This window comes from Peromyscus leucopus, chromosome 20, assembly GCF_004664715.2.
Source record: "Peromyscus leucopus breed LL Stock chromosome 20, UCI_PerLeu_2.1, whole genome shotgun sequence".
In the NCBI taxonomy this organism is placed as follows: Eukaryota; Metazoa; Chordata; class Mammalia; order Rodentia; family Cricetidae; genus Peromyscus; species Peromyscus leucopus.
Genome location: NC_051080.1, coordinates 20072271 through 20086485, shown reverse-complemented (window position 1 = coordinate 20086485; position 14215 = coordinate 20072271). Strand labels below are relative to the sequence as shown.

Genomic DNA, 14215 nt, shown 5'->3' with positions numbered 1-14215 from the left:
GTGGGCCAGGCCGAACTGTTCTCATTAACTGTCGTCCAGGATGGCTTCTCAGAGGCGTGGCTGGACACAGAGAGGACCAGGCACTTCGAAAGGCTGCAAGGAGTGGTATCTATCTTGGATTGTCACCTCCCTGACTTGCTTTTCACCCCAGGATGAGTTACTGGTCTGTGGGGAGTGGAACCTGTAGAGTAGGTAAATGACTCCCCCACCTGTACCCCAAACCAAACACCAGCTAAGACACCAGTGTCCTATCTGAGCCAGCCATGTGGGGACCTCACTCCTTACCCAGGCATGCCTAGGTCACTGCGTCACAGCTTCCCTCAGGACCAGACCACACCCTCTGGTCGTCTCACCTGGAAGAGTGGGAGATACCTGGCTCCCAAGGGCGTTCTTCTCCTGTCAGAGTCTCCTCCCAGGTTAGACCCCAGGGCTCCTGCCCCAGGGGTTCCCTCCTCTGGCTCCCTCACAACAGAGAAAGCATCACTCACTACCTCCCCCTTCACTGTATTCCTTAATCCCCATCCCCCCACCCCCCACCCCTGACCAAATGGAGACTAGAGATCTAACCACATTGGCATAAGAGTAGCCTATCAGTGCTTCTGTCTGTGGGCCCAGCACCCGGCCTGCCCCTCCCATCACTGCCCAAGATGTCAAGATGGGGATGATGGAAGGACCCTCCATCAACCCACCTGGCTCTGGGGGCACTCACCTTGGGAGAGCTCACCCTGGGGGATCTACTTGGGAACTTCCTTTGTGGGGGGGGGGGGGGGGCTCACCTTAGGGGAGCTTAGAAACTGTGCCTGTTAGTTTTTTCACCAACTCTACACAAGCTACAGTTATCTGGAAACATCACCTGAGCAAAGACCTCCATCAGATTGGCCTATGGGCAATGTTTGTGGTGCATTTTCTTGAATGATTGATGTGGGAGGGACCAGTTCACAGTGGGCGGTACCTTGTGGTCGTGGGTACTGTAAGAAAGCACCGGGTGAGCAAGCCTGGTGAGCAAGCCGTCAGAACCCAGCCAATAAACAGTGTTCCTTCCTGCTCAGCTCCTGTTTCCAGGTTCCTGCCTTCACTTCCTGCTCTGACCTCCCTCCGTGGTGGAGGTGGTGGAGTGTGATCTGGGATATGTGAGCCAAACACAGCACTTCTTCATATTGGTTTAGCTTAGTCTTTTATCGCAGCAACGGAAAGCTAACCAGGAAAAAAGCTCACTTTGGGGGCTTGCCCTAGGGGGAACCTGGGTGGGGCAGAGTCCCATCATGCATACGCAGAAGGCACCTCGTCCCTCTAGCCCACCCTAGGAGACTTGGCCTTTTCTAGCTGGAAGGTGTCTGGTTGTGGAGAGGAAATTGCCATGTCTTGCAGCCTCGGTGGATGTCTGGGTATGCGGCATTCTGGAGGTCTAATTAGCAGCACTTTGGGGGACTGTGGGCTCAGAACTTTCTTCCACCGGGGAGGTAACATCAGAGGCTTTTTGTGAAAGAGCTTGGTCTGCAAAAACACAGGGAGAATTGGCAACAGGGGGGAACTGGGTGAGTGGGTGGGTGGGTGCCCGCAGAGCGTAGCCACAGTTACAGCCACTGGGGACAAAGTGAAGCCAGTCTGGGAGAGAGGACCCTGCATACATGACTTAGCCCTTAGGGTGCCAACTCTGGCCTGACATGGGAGGCTTGGGGGTGAATCTTTGACCTTGGAATGGTCCCTCTCCCTGCCCGTCCTCTGTGTGTGTGCTCAGGGAAGGCGAAGAACGGCCAGGGCCACTTGTGAGCCTCAGAGGAGGACCCAGGTCTGACCTGAGACATTGCCACTTGCAGGGGGCATGCGCCCTGTGGCAGGTCACATGCAGCAGATGGGAAGTGTGGCCATCTCAGACTTCCTGTCACGGGGCTGTCTCTACGCAGTCTCCAACTAATCCAGCCCCATCCATGTGACTCCTGCGTGGCTCAGGGTGGGCACTCAAGATACCTGGGGCTCAAGCGTTCCCTGGTGCTCTGGCATTGATCCCATTGTCACCTGGGGCAAGACCCCCTGTCCCAGGGACTGGAATCCATAGAGTCAGAGCCTCAACAGAGGCTGATCTGCTTCCACACAGTGGAAGGAGGAAGGAAAGACTACCCTGAGCACCTACTGTGCACCAGGTGCCACAAACCTCGGCACCTTAAATATTCAAAAGAGGAGGGGCCCTGCTCTCAGTTGGCAGGACAGAAAACTAAGCCCAGAAAGATGCTTTGCCTGCCTAAGATCACATGACAGCCGAGTTCCTCCTGGGGCTTAGACTAAGCTGGTCTGGTCTCCACAGTTCAGAACATTTCTGAGCCTTGGCTCACCATGGCTTTGGACTTTAGAAAGAAAGTGGGATTTAAGGGAGAAAAATACCAGTCCCTGAATCAACCAGCTTCGGTCACCAGGAGTCCCCTCCCATACCTGTGACACATTTGAGCCACCAGCATTCCCACAGCCCAGAGGTGCCTATGACACCTGCTGACATCAGCTCCCTACAGCCCCTGACACCCCCTCAGGGGGCCACTCAGGCCACCTGGGAAGTGCCAGCTTTCTGGCCTGGTCCCTCCCCCGACTCTGCTCTGCCTCTGTATTCAGTATGTCACTTTAAAATAATTAGCTTGTGGCTCAGGTTCCAGCTGTGGGGTAATGAAGAATGGACAGCTCCACGGCCTGGGAAAGAAGGTGCTCTCAGACATGGAGGCCTACCTCCTGACCCTGGGGACAGGACAGTAGAGACTGATCAGGCTTCAGTGCCACCTCCACCAAGAGCAGCATGACCAGGAGCATGACACTTGAGTTAAAGCCTCATTTTTCTTCCTCTTTTCCTCCTCTTGTCCTTCCGTTCACCCTTCAGATTAGAACTGTTTACTGAGCAGCTACTACGTATGCCCCCATCCTAGGGCCTGGGGAAACCTGCCAGACCAATCCTGGGGACATCCTGGGTCCCTGGTGTGCAGGGCCTTGGTCCAGTGCTTTTCCTGGGAGCTCCCCACCCCCAGGAGCCTGGGGAGCACAAAGCCTACCATGGCTGTCCCTGTGGCCCCTGCCGGTGTTGATTCCCCAAGATTGAAGCAGGGTGAGGCCCTTCAGCAAGCCCCCAGGTGTCCAGCTGCAAGTGGGTGTAGAGGAGGCGGCTGTGGGCAGGGAGGGCATGAGTGGACTGTGGGGAGGGGAGAGGCCTGGCTAGCCTTGGCCAGGTTACAAATAAACTCCAGCCCAGCCGCTTCCCAGCCGCGCGGAGGGAGAGAAAATAGCTTTCACACTGTATTTGCTGATTTTTTTTTTTTCACTCTGCTGCTTCTAAATCGATCCCGAACAGATTGTCCGATTGTTTGGATTTCAGGAGAGAAGTCGCGCGCCTTTGGGCTGGTCTCTCTTCTGGTGACATTCTCCCCTCCTCTTTTTAGCCAGGGTTTGGATGGAGACCCAAGGTTGTCTTGGGCTCATCCTGGGACCTGGGACCTGCAGGTGATGGGTAAGGGGCTGGCTCCAGAAGGGAGGGTTCTGCGTTCCACAGAGGCACCCCTGACTAGGGATCCATAATGACAGGATACTCTTGGTGGAATATCTCTGCTTCCCTAAGGACAGGCTCCTCCAGGCACCTGGGACCATGGAGCCTCACCCCCCAGCTCCCTTGTCCAGGAGAGCACAGTAGACACAAAGCTGAGCCACAGACACAAAAGGACTACATCAGCTCTGTGATCCTGCTGCCCACAGTAGGCAGGGTAGCTACACACCCTCTTGGGGGCCATAAGACCATATTGCACAGAGGACTGGGCCACCTGTCCTGCTAGGATAAGTTGATTAGTAATGTCTGCTTTGGGCACAGCAGTGGGTGGTGGTGACATTCATTCCACTTATCGTCATTCTGAGTCTATGCACTGAAAGACAGCTCCATGCTGTATCTGAGTGGGCGGGATTCTCTGACCTCTGCTTCCACTCAGCATTTCATGGAAGCTTTGGGATAGCCAGGCCACAACATGGCGCGCAGGGAGGGGGGGGTATCCTCGGACTCATTCCTCAATGCTCTACTGTTGCTCCTTCTGCCTCTCTATCCCCTCCAGCACCTGGGGTGTAACCTCATCCAGGCAGGCCTCCTTGATACCCCCACCCCTGTCAGACAGAGGTGCTCCATGTCTGTCCTCCTCAATATCTGTGAATCCCCTCACAAAGCAGTCATGCCCCAGGGCAGAGCAGGGGACTGTCCCAGCCCCACTAGAGGCTCTAACCCTGTTGGACAAGTGTCCTAGAGGTCAGACACACGGGACAACCGACCCTCTCAGTCCTGTTTCCCTGTGCTTCTTCTAGCCGAGGGAGCCAGGCTTCGAGTGCTTCCTGGCACATCTCATACCCTAGAGAAGGGGTCTGCACCTCTCCTGCAGGCCGTCCCTTCCCCAGGCTGGCTACCCCGTCTTGCTGCCCCAGGCATTTAGGTAACAGGAGGTGAGGAAAGGACCCTGGGCCCCTCAGCCATCTGATGTGGACCCACTTTACAGAGAAGTAAACTGAGGTAGAGAGGGAAAAGGGGCCGGGCGGTGGTGGCGCACGCCTTTAATCCCAGCTCTCGGGAGGCAGAGGCAGGCGGATCTCTGTGAGTTCGAGGCCAGCCTGGTCTACAGAGAGAGTTCCAGGGCAGGCTCCAAAACTACACAGAGAAACCCTGTCTTTGAAAAAACCAAAAAAAAAAAAAAAGAGGGAAAAGGGTACCAGGTGAGGCCACCATGCTGAGGGTAGGCCCAAGACAGAGACCATCCTTCCTTCCCTCATCATTCTCCTCCTGCAGGTGGGAGAGGGAACGGAGCTGTCTGGGCTTCCGGTGAGTCCTGCCTTAGAAAGACCCTCTGCTGGGACTGGCCATGAACCTGAAACAGCTGCTGCTGTTTGCAGAGTAGTGGTGTAGAGCTGTGGTCAGGAGGTGGAGGGGGGGGGTCGCCCAGCCACTGGGGCTCCAGGGGAGCTGGCAAAGCTGCCCCGCCCTGTGGCTGCTTTTCAGCACCGCTGGCTTCTGCCGCTGCGGTCCCTTCTCTGTTCTGTGCCCTGGGCTCTTGGGAAGAACTGGCATCGGCATCGAGGACTGTGTGGCACTCACTCCTGTGCCTTGATGCTCCTGGGCTCCAAACACACCCACCACTGCAGCTCTGAGCCCAGGATCCTCCTCTGATTTTGTTCCCCTTACAGGCTGCAGGTGCCCTTCAGACACACATGCACACGTGCATGAATGCACACACACACACACACACACACACACACACACGCACGCACGCACGCACGCACACGCACACGCACATGAGAGTGTACAGTCTCTGCTCCCAGGCCTCTGAGCAATGACAGCACAAGGTGGTCTCTTGTGTGATGGGGAGGAGAGAGCCAGAGACACTCCAGGGCAATGGGGGAGGAAGCTCAGGCTGAAGAATGTACCTCTGCCCAGCTGCAGGACCAAACTCTGGGACACCAAGGAACCTGGGCCCCATGTTGGGCCACCAACCCAATCAACAAATAGTAGCAGGGAGAGAGATGGATGGGTGCCACCTCTGCACTAGCCTTTTGAAGTTTCCCTGGGCTGCCCTGACATGAAGCTGTGGTGCGTCCCCTGCCACAATCCATCCATCCATCCATCCATCCATCCATCCATCCACTCATCTACTCACTCTTTCACTCACTCATTCACTTGACCATCCCTCTCTCCCTTCGGTTAGAACAAACCTGTCCAACATGCTAGGCCTAGGTGGGGGCAAAAGGCCTCCACCCTGAATAGAGAAGGCTAGCCCTCCCCTGCCCCGCCCTCTCTGGTATCTGTGTTGTCCTATGACACTGCGTACTGAGCATTTATTATGTACCAGACACACTTCAATCCCACAGGAGCCCTGAGACGAGGACACTGAGGGTCAGAGAGGAGTCAGAGCTGGGGTGGGACCGAGGAGCCACTGATGGGACTGGGGTGGGGTACTCAGAGTGCCGCAGTCCCCGCCTGCATCCTCTCTGCACCTGTGTGACAGACGTCACTGTGCTCATCCAGATGCACCGGACATTAAGATCCTGGGGCTCGGACGGAAGCCAGAGGCACCTGGCTGACTGACGGGAGCGGAGTGGACCAGAGTGTCCCAGCCTGTCACTGCCGCGTCACCCCCTGCTCAGCAGTTGCCATGGTGCTGGGGCAGGGATGACGCTGGGTTTCAGCATCCTTTCCTGATATTCCAGTGACAGCTACCATTGTGGATAACCCCTGCTGCAGGGGCCAGGGGCACCATGGGCTTGCTTCTTCCGGGTCTCCTCAACGTGGAGGTGGCAATGGCAACAGAGTGACAGGGGTTTACATCATAGAGTGTGGCTTCTGAGAGGGCTGGCTGGACACTGAAGGCGGCAACAAGTGCATTCTCCACAGTCACCCATTTTGCAGGTGAGCAGACTGAGGCTGCAGGGCTGCATAACTTACCCCGGGTCCCCAGTGAGCAGCATGCGGAGGAAAGACTTGTCCAGAACAGAGCCCAGTATTGCCTCCAGGACTCCCAGGACTCGTTGCCTTGGTGACGGGCCCCAGCACAGCAGCTGGGCTCAGTCCCCAAAGGGCTCCGATTCCAGGCAGTTACACCCAGCAATGAATGCCGCATCCCGGACCTGCTCCCAGAAGCTTGAACCATCTAAAGTCCAAACAGTGGTCCAAACAAGGTGATGGGGTTGTGGGATTTCTGCTGTGCTGACCGAGGCTGGGCCTCTGGGGCCCAGAGATGATGCCGCCCTGCCTATAGACTCATGAAGCTTCCATCAGCCCGTTTCCAGGCGTGCAGAGAGTGGGACTCAGAGCACGAGTGGGCTTGGGCAGCCCCAGGCCCCCACATCCCGAAGTCCAGTCCCTACCGCAGCCCAGGAGGGAGGGCTCCAGAGCCAGTGTCTGAAGCTCTTTCAGTTCAGTGATGAGTTTCAGCAGCAGCCTCTACGCTACTCCCCACTCAGTCCAGGGCCATGCCGCATCTGTCTGTGACTGGCCGCCGTCCCTCCGGCTCTCAGGTCCCAGCCATCCTGAGAGAATCAGAAATCTGCTTCAAGCTGTCTAAGGGTGTCAGGTGACAATGGGCATAAAGGGCTAGGAAAGAGACACATGTCAGGCTAGATTGTAACAAAGGAAATGTATTCGAGCCTGAAGATGTCACTTTGGGGCCAGGCCTCTATGGGACATAGAACATTCCTTTTAGAAATGTCCTCCACCTCCTCTGCTGGGCATGACTCCTGCACACCCTTCAAGATGCTAGCTGAAGCTCCCCTTTCCAACAGCCCCTGCCCCGGGGCCCCTCTCGGGTACCTCTGGATTCCTGCTTCCAATCTGCCCAGCTTAGCAGGGCAAGTGGGTCAAATTCTCTCTGCCGCTCTGAGCCTGGCTCCATGCGGCATGCAAGGTGCTCTGGGAGTTGGGAGTGAATGAACGCTAACTACGCTTGTTCTCAGCTGGATTCCAGCTGCAGGTTCCCAACGAGCCTCGGTGAAGCAGTCCTCATCGCTGCGGAAGCATGCCGGGGAGCACGGACGAAATGCTGGAAGGAATCTGCCTTTAATTTGTGCTGATGTCTAAGAAAGCAACATTTTATCACGAGCCCCTCGTGCATCCAGGAGCTTCAGGACCTGGCACAGGAGTTGAACTCTCCCAGCCCTACTTCCCAGTACAGGGCTCTCAGCCAGGGCAGCTCTGTCCCTCCTCCAGCCTTCCTCTGCCTATTCCAAAGAGGCCGCCCGGCAGGAATAAGCAGATTACAGAGCTGGTGTTTAGAAGACCAGGAATGCTCTTGTTTTCCAGAGAAGTGTGAATAACAAAAATATTTTTTTCTCTCTCCCAGGGCTCACAGAACTTAATTCACTGCTAAACGGGTGTCATTTGGGATGTTCAAAGACTATTTCTCTATTCTCCAAGATGTGTGTACCCATGTCTTCTGGGGTCAGCAGTGCAGACATATGGGGGGGGTGCTCAGCGCTCCCACAAGGGGTCAAGAGCAAGGTGCTGGGCACATGGGGAACTGTATGCCCTATTCATTGAGACTTACTTTGATAATACAGATGAAAAAAATACAGATGGATGAGTGTTTGCATGGCCAGGGAAGGGATTCCAAAGGTAATTCTCAAGACTTGGCCTGGGTTGGGGGGGGGGAGTAGAGAAAGTCCATCTTTTAAGGCATTTGCACCCCAACCTCCAGGCTCTGAGTGACTCCCACTATTATTGGCTCGATAAGCTTGGCTCTCAAGGACCTCCTGGAGATATGCCCTGTCTGCTCAGATTCCCAGTGTCCACATCTATCTATCCATCTCCAAAATGGGCTATGGAGAGCAGGGTTCACAGGCTACAGTCGCCAATGCCCTCAGAACTTTCCAAGGCAAGGTGTCCCCAACCTGCCAGGGACAGGCTAAGTCAAGACACCCAGAGAAGGACATGATTATCCTCAAAGGGAGGGAGTGGACTGAGGTGTGTGTCTATGGGGGCAACATCATCAGGACCAGGGCAGCTGAGACAGCCAGCGCCCGGTTGGAGATGGTCCGTTCAGACAGCGAGTGCTGAATGAGGACTTGGCCCTGGTTGTGTCTAGATGGGGCTTCCTAGGGGTAAGTCTGAGCAGGCCTAAGGTCCCTGCCACCTTTCCGGGGGTGGGGGTGGGTATCCTCTAAAGGCAGCTCCAGCAAGGGGTCCTGGAATGTGATGAGCTTGTTGGAAGGAGGCAAGGGTAGGAAAGGAGGAGGAGGAGGAGGAGGGAGGACCTTGTCTACCAGGCCTGTAAGAGCAGCGTCCACAGGACAGGGCACACACAAGGCACCAAGGCGGTGTGACCCAGCACAGACAGGACAACCTCCTCGCTCACACCTGCCGCCACTGCATAGGACAGCGGCTGGGAAATAGGGCCCCATGATGCTTAGGGGGATTGCCATAGCAATGGAGGATGAATGATCAGAGGTAGAGCACCTCCAGGAAGGAAGGAGCCACATTCTGAGGCCAGCGCAAGGAGACCAAACAGGGAAATACTGGCGAGAAGACCACCAGTGGTCACTACAGTGTCTGCAGAGCCAACTCCTTCCTCTCTCTCGAGGCTCCAAGGCCAGGTTCCACACAATGTGGCCTGGTCCTCAGTAGCAGGGTGTTAGCTGAGCTCTGATTAGCAGCCTCTCCAAGCCAGGTCCTCGCATTTGTAGAGAAGAACCAGCAAATGTACCCGGGGGGGGGGTAGGGTGGAGGGGGCTCGTGTGAGAGTCCATAAGACACTCAGCACAAAGCTGGGCTTTGCTCGGAACAATGGCCCTTCCTGGCGCTGCCACCGCCACCGCCTGCCTCACGGAATCCCGTCGTCGCTGCAGGCGCAGCTTAGAGTCTGTGTCAGCGAAGTCCCTTCCTGCAGGCACAGGCAGCTGACACAGCCAGGCCGGTAGTCCACCTGCCACCTTCCCCCCAGAAGCCAGGCCCCAGGCACAGGGCGCAGGAGAAGGGCCAGCAAGGGCTATCTGTGCTGGAGGGGCCCATTTCTTCCTCTGTGTACCTCTTCCCAGTGCTCCCCTCTGGGAGCCTTGAGACCCAGGGAGCTTTGCTCCTCACTGACCCCCCTACTTCCCATCTCCTCTCCCAGACTGAAGATGGGGGTGTCCGTTCCTAGGGCCCTGCCATGTCACCTCCTCTGCCCTCCCTATCTTACAGTGTGGCCTCCCAGCCCTCCCTGGTTAATGAGGGGTTGTCCCCTCCCCTCTGTCCACAAGTTTGCATGTGGAGAGTTCGTCTCCCTTCCTCTAGCGCTAATCCACGACTCTCTCCACCCTGCCCTCTTCTGCGCGCCCACCTCTTGTGCCCCCCGAGATCAAAAGGCTCATCGGGGCCTCTCCTCAGCTGCTTCCTTGAGAGCCATCAAGGGCAAGGCCTAGGCACGGGGGCCACTGAAGAAGGGCAGTGAGGGAACAGATGGGTGGCAGGTGATAGGGAGTGGCCCCTCAGCTGCCTTCCTTTTGGACAGGTCCCAACCGCTTCCTTTTCTCTCGCCTCCTCCATAAAGGGCTGGGCAAGCAGAATTGCCCTCAACCCCCGACCATGCCCCTCCTTCCAGCCCAGCTGCCCCCAACAAGCCCTAGGCTGGATGGCAGGACAGCAGGGTGGCCGCTCTCAGGAGCTTTTCTCCCCCACTCCCAGTCTATCAGTTCTGATAGATGCCAGAGTCAGCACAGGAACCCAGAGTGCCGTGAGGTTAACAGTACCATCTCCCCGCCCCCACACACCCTGGCTGGCCCCGCAGCGGTGGCTCCCGCCTGTAATCCCAGCCCTTTGGAGGCTGAAGAAGGAGGATTGCAGTGAATTTAAAGCCACCCTGAGCTACAGCATGAGTTCCAGGCCATCCTGGGCTACAGCGTGAAATCATGTTTCCACAAAACGAAACACTAAGCTAAAACAAAATTAAAAAGAAATCCTGATCGAATGCTTTGGGCTTAGCTTGAGCTGGGAGGTTCAGGGGCTGCTGGGCAGCAGAACTTTCTAGTCCATCTCTCTTCCAGCTTCTCCCTCCACCAGGACTGGCCCAGCAAGCAGCCCTGTGTATAGGAAAGAAAAATTGCCCTAGGGAGATCTCAGTATTGGGGAGAGACCTCAGTTCTGGGAAGCCCTGACCAGCTCCGGTTGATACCAGGGACCAAAGTCTGGCTTCAGAGTCTGGTTCCAAAGGACATTTTCAATCACCCCCCACAAAAACCGATAGATAGTCAGTCTCAAAGGGTCCCAGGCACCTTTAGGCAGTTGAAATCAATCAAAAGAACAAAGAGGGACAGAGGGGGGAAGTTCTGGGTTGCCTGGCTCTGGGTGGAGCCCACCTTGCAGGATCACCAATATTTAGAGTCAGAGAGTGTCAGTGACCAGGGCATCTTAGACAGCATCCAGGGAAAGGGGTCCAAAGCCCGGCCTGGGGTCACACATCACCGCTCCTCACAGGAACTTCAGCAGGCTTGCTTTCTCAGTGGTTACAGCAGCCACGGCTGATAGGAACCACTCCCCTTCTGTCTTACAGATGAGGAGGAGATGGTCTCAGAGGAGTTGAGAGCCTTGCTCAAGGTCACACAGCCTCAAGAGAGGTTCCTGTAGTTTCCCACGCAAGGCACTTTTCTCTTCCTATGTTGGGCCGGGGTTCCCGGGCAGGAGCACTCACTAAAGCCAAGGCTTCAGAAAACAGAAAAGTCTTGGGGGGTGAGGTGGGGGGGAAACAAGGATTCTTAAATATAAATACTCTCGGAACTCATTATGTAACTGTGGTTCCCCATCCCTCCATGGCTCCAGGGGTCTGACTGGGGCAGAAAGCAGCCACTTTGGCACCCACCCAGAGACCCTAAGCCTGGGGGACTCCGTCAATAACCAGACTCCGTTTGGCCCATCAGGCAGTCAGCGCTGCTCCTTCCGAAGAGAACAGTTGGAGGCGCCAGGATGCGCTGCCCCCTTCCTTTCTTTTCCCCTCTGGCTGGATAAGAAATACTAATACTAATAATGATAATAATAATTAGAATAAATAGAACCCGAAGACGCTGGGGTCTCGTTGCTATGACAACGGCTGGTGCTAATGAGCTTTTCGGAGGCCGCCGCGGGGCCACCCAGCCCCGGGTACGGAATTACTATCGATCTGGCCCTGGAAGGCGGCGGTGGCTCAGCCTGGGGGTCCCCGGTATAGCCGAGCCAGGACCCCGGGCAAGCAAGCGGCTCCCAGCGCGGCTCCATAGCCCTGCCCCGCGCGCACTGGGTCCCCAGCCGTCCGCGCTCCACGGCGACTCCCAGCCCGGCCCCGCTGCGGTCTGGGACAGTTGCCCGGTTCCGGAGACCACCACTTCGCCCCGCCCCGGCGCCCCCGGCGCCCCTCACGCCGTCCCGTCCGCACCCGCCGCCGCGCGTGGACCCCGCAGCCCCGCGCCCAGCTCACCTCGTGCCCGCGCCGGTCTCTCCTCGCTATGCAGCCGGGAGCCGGCGCCCGCGGGAGCCGCCTGCAGGGGCGCGGGCTGCCCACGCGCGCCGCCGCAACAGTTGTCTGCCAGGCTGCGGGCGCGTGGGGCTCCGGGGCTCCGGCCGCGCTCCGCCCGCTGCGCCCCACGCGCGTCCCGCGCTGCGTTCAGCCCGGCCGCCGCGCCCTCTGCTGCCCTGTGCCGGCTCGGCCTGCGCTCCGCACGCTGCTCTCTGCTTCTCTCTCTCTCTCTCTCTCTCTCTCTCTCTCTTCTCTCTCTCTCTCTCTCTCTCTCTCTCTCTCTCTCTCTCTCTCTCTCTCTCTCTCTCTCTCTCCCTCTCCCCCCCCCCGCCCCAGTCTCTTCCCTTCTCCACCTTGCTCTCGCTCCGCCTTTGTTTTTTTTCTCCATCTCTCTCTTCTGGCTCTTCCTCCTCACCCTCCCCTTTCTTCCCTCTCTCTCATCCTTTCGCTTTCTTCCTAGCTTTCTACTTTTTCCTCTCCCACTCCGTCTCCCCCTCCTCCTCTCCTCCAGTTTCTTCCTTCCCTCTCCCTCTCCCCAACCTCCACCAGGGGATTCTCCTCAATCCCCCTTATCTCTTCCTTCCCACCTGCTTTACCTGCTCCGAGAAAGAAAGACTCCTCTGAAAGACTCCAATACCAGCAATTGCCTGCAGGATCCAGCCTCTTCTCCTCCCAGGAGAGACCCCTGCAGTCAGTGGCGCTCTGACCTCACGACATGGTGCACATCTCTGGCCCCGGGCCGAGAGATCTTGCCTGCCACCCCTGAGTCAGGCAGTCAGCGTCAGACTTGGTTGGAGTTTCCTTGGAGGAAAGCCATGCTTCCCTAGCCTCCTAGACCTACCTGGATCTAAGCCCTCACCCTATGTCTCTCCCAGAACACCCCTAGTTTTGACTTTACCCCCATTTCATCTCCAACCTGAAGGGCAGGGAGGTGCTGGACTCCACCCTCAAGCCTGTGGGCCTCTATTTTCCCACGGCCTGGACAACCTCAGAAAGGCCTGTGGGTAGCTCAGGGTGGACCTGCATTCCTCTCAGGGGATAGCCAGGACCGAGCATCTTTACTATTCATTGAAGAAGGGGAAGACTCTTGAGCACCTGGAAAGGCAGACACTCGGCCCCAGATCCACCCCTCCAGGCCCAAACTGCTGCCTCCCACATTTCAGGGTCACCTTTGACTTTTGAGACCTCCGTGGAACCTCAAGGAAAGCTGGCCTGGGCCCTTCCTACCATGAACTTACTCCTTGCCACGGCACTGAGTGGTCCCTTTCCACTGTCCTGACAGACAGACAGACAGGCTCAGAGAGGTTAGGATAGTACCTTAGAGCCACACAGCTGACAAGGGGCAGAATGAAGGCCCAGACAGAAGTCCAACAGCTTCACTCATCTCTCTAGGTGCCCACATAGACGGGGAGGGATCCTTCCAGAACAGACCCCCCCCATACACACACACACACTATAGAATCAGACTGAACTTTCTGCAGCCTCTAGAAAGAGCCCTATGGCATGCTGGAACCTGCCTGGCACTTCGACTGCTTTTGAGGCTAAGGGGGCCCCGAGAGGTGCCAGATGGGAAGCACCAGAACGGTCTCTCACCCAAGCCTGTGTCAGCCAAGGCCTTGGTTTCCATCTGTCAGTATCTGAACCCTTGTCCCCTTCATGGATATAACCTGGACTGACTCCCTGGACCCACCTGAAACCAGGGCTGCCCTTGGGAACTGCTCCAGTCAATGGCCAGGGCACCAAAGCTGCCTAGGCTAGGTGAGGCCAGGCTCTGGAGAGGGCCTGGGTGGCAAAGCCTGCTTGGTAACTGGAGGAGGGCACCATAGGCAGGGGGGCCCAGCACTCAGCGTTGTGGACATAAACCAAAGCGACTCTGTGTTCCTTCTTGGCCACATGGCCTTTGGCTGGCACAAACCTCTCCTTCCAAAGAGGAAGTGGAAGAAGGAAGACCCGACATCAGCTGAGGTCAAAGATGGCAGGAAGCCCCTCTGAGCCTCTGACCGTTCCATATCAGCATGGGGACCAGAGATACTGAGACAACTGCAGGTCCTGGAAGGAACAGGGCTTAGGTAAGATTTGGGCTCTCGGGCTCTGTTGAGACCCTGGCTGCAAGCTCTCAGCCGTGGGGGCCGAGACCGGAAACACCCCCATGTGGACAGCAGGGAGCAGGACATGCATCAGGGTGAAGCATGTGATACACTGTGTGCGATGCCTGTGGTTGATATCTCATATGCGTGTGTCAGGCATGGGTATCGTGCAGTATA

The 14215-nt window shown here is 56.9% G+C and overlaps 1 protein-coding gene across 1 annotated transcript in view; it reads right to left on the bottom strand.

Moving 5' to 3' along the window:
• The window catches only part of Shisal1 (shisa like 1), a 65945-nt gene extending 53777 nt beyond the window's left edge, over positions 1-12168 (bottom strand). The window contains exon 1 of the mRNA XM_028878113.2: positions 11913-12168. The gene's annotated coding sequence lies outside the window, so the exon portion shown is untranslated. The remainder of the gene's footprint in view (positions 1-11912) is intronic.
• Positions 12169-14215: the final 2047 nt, after the last annotated feature.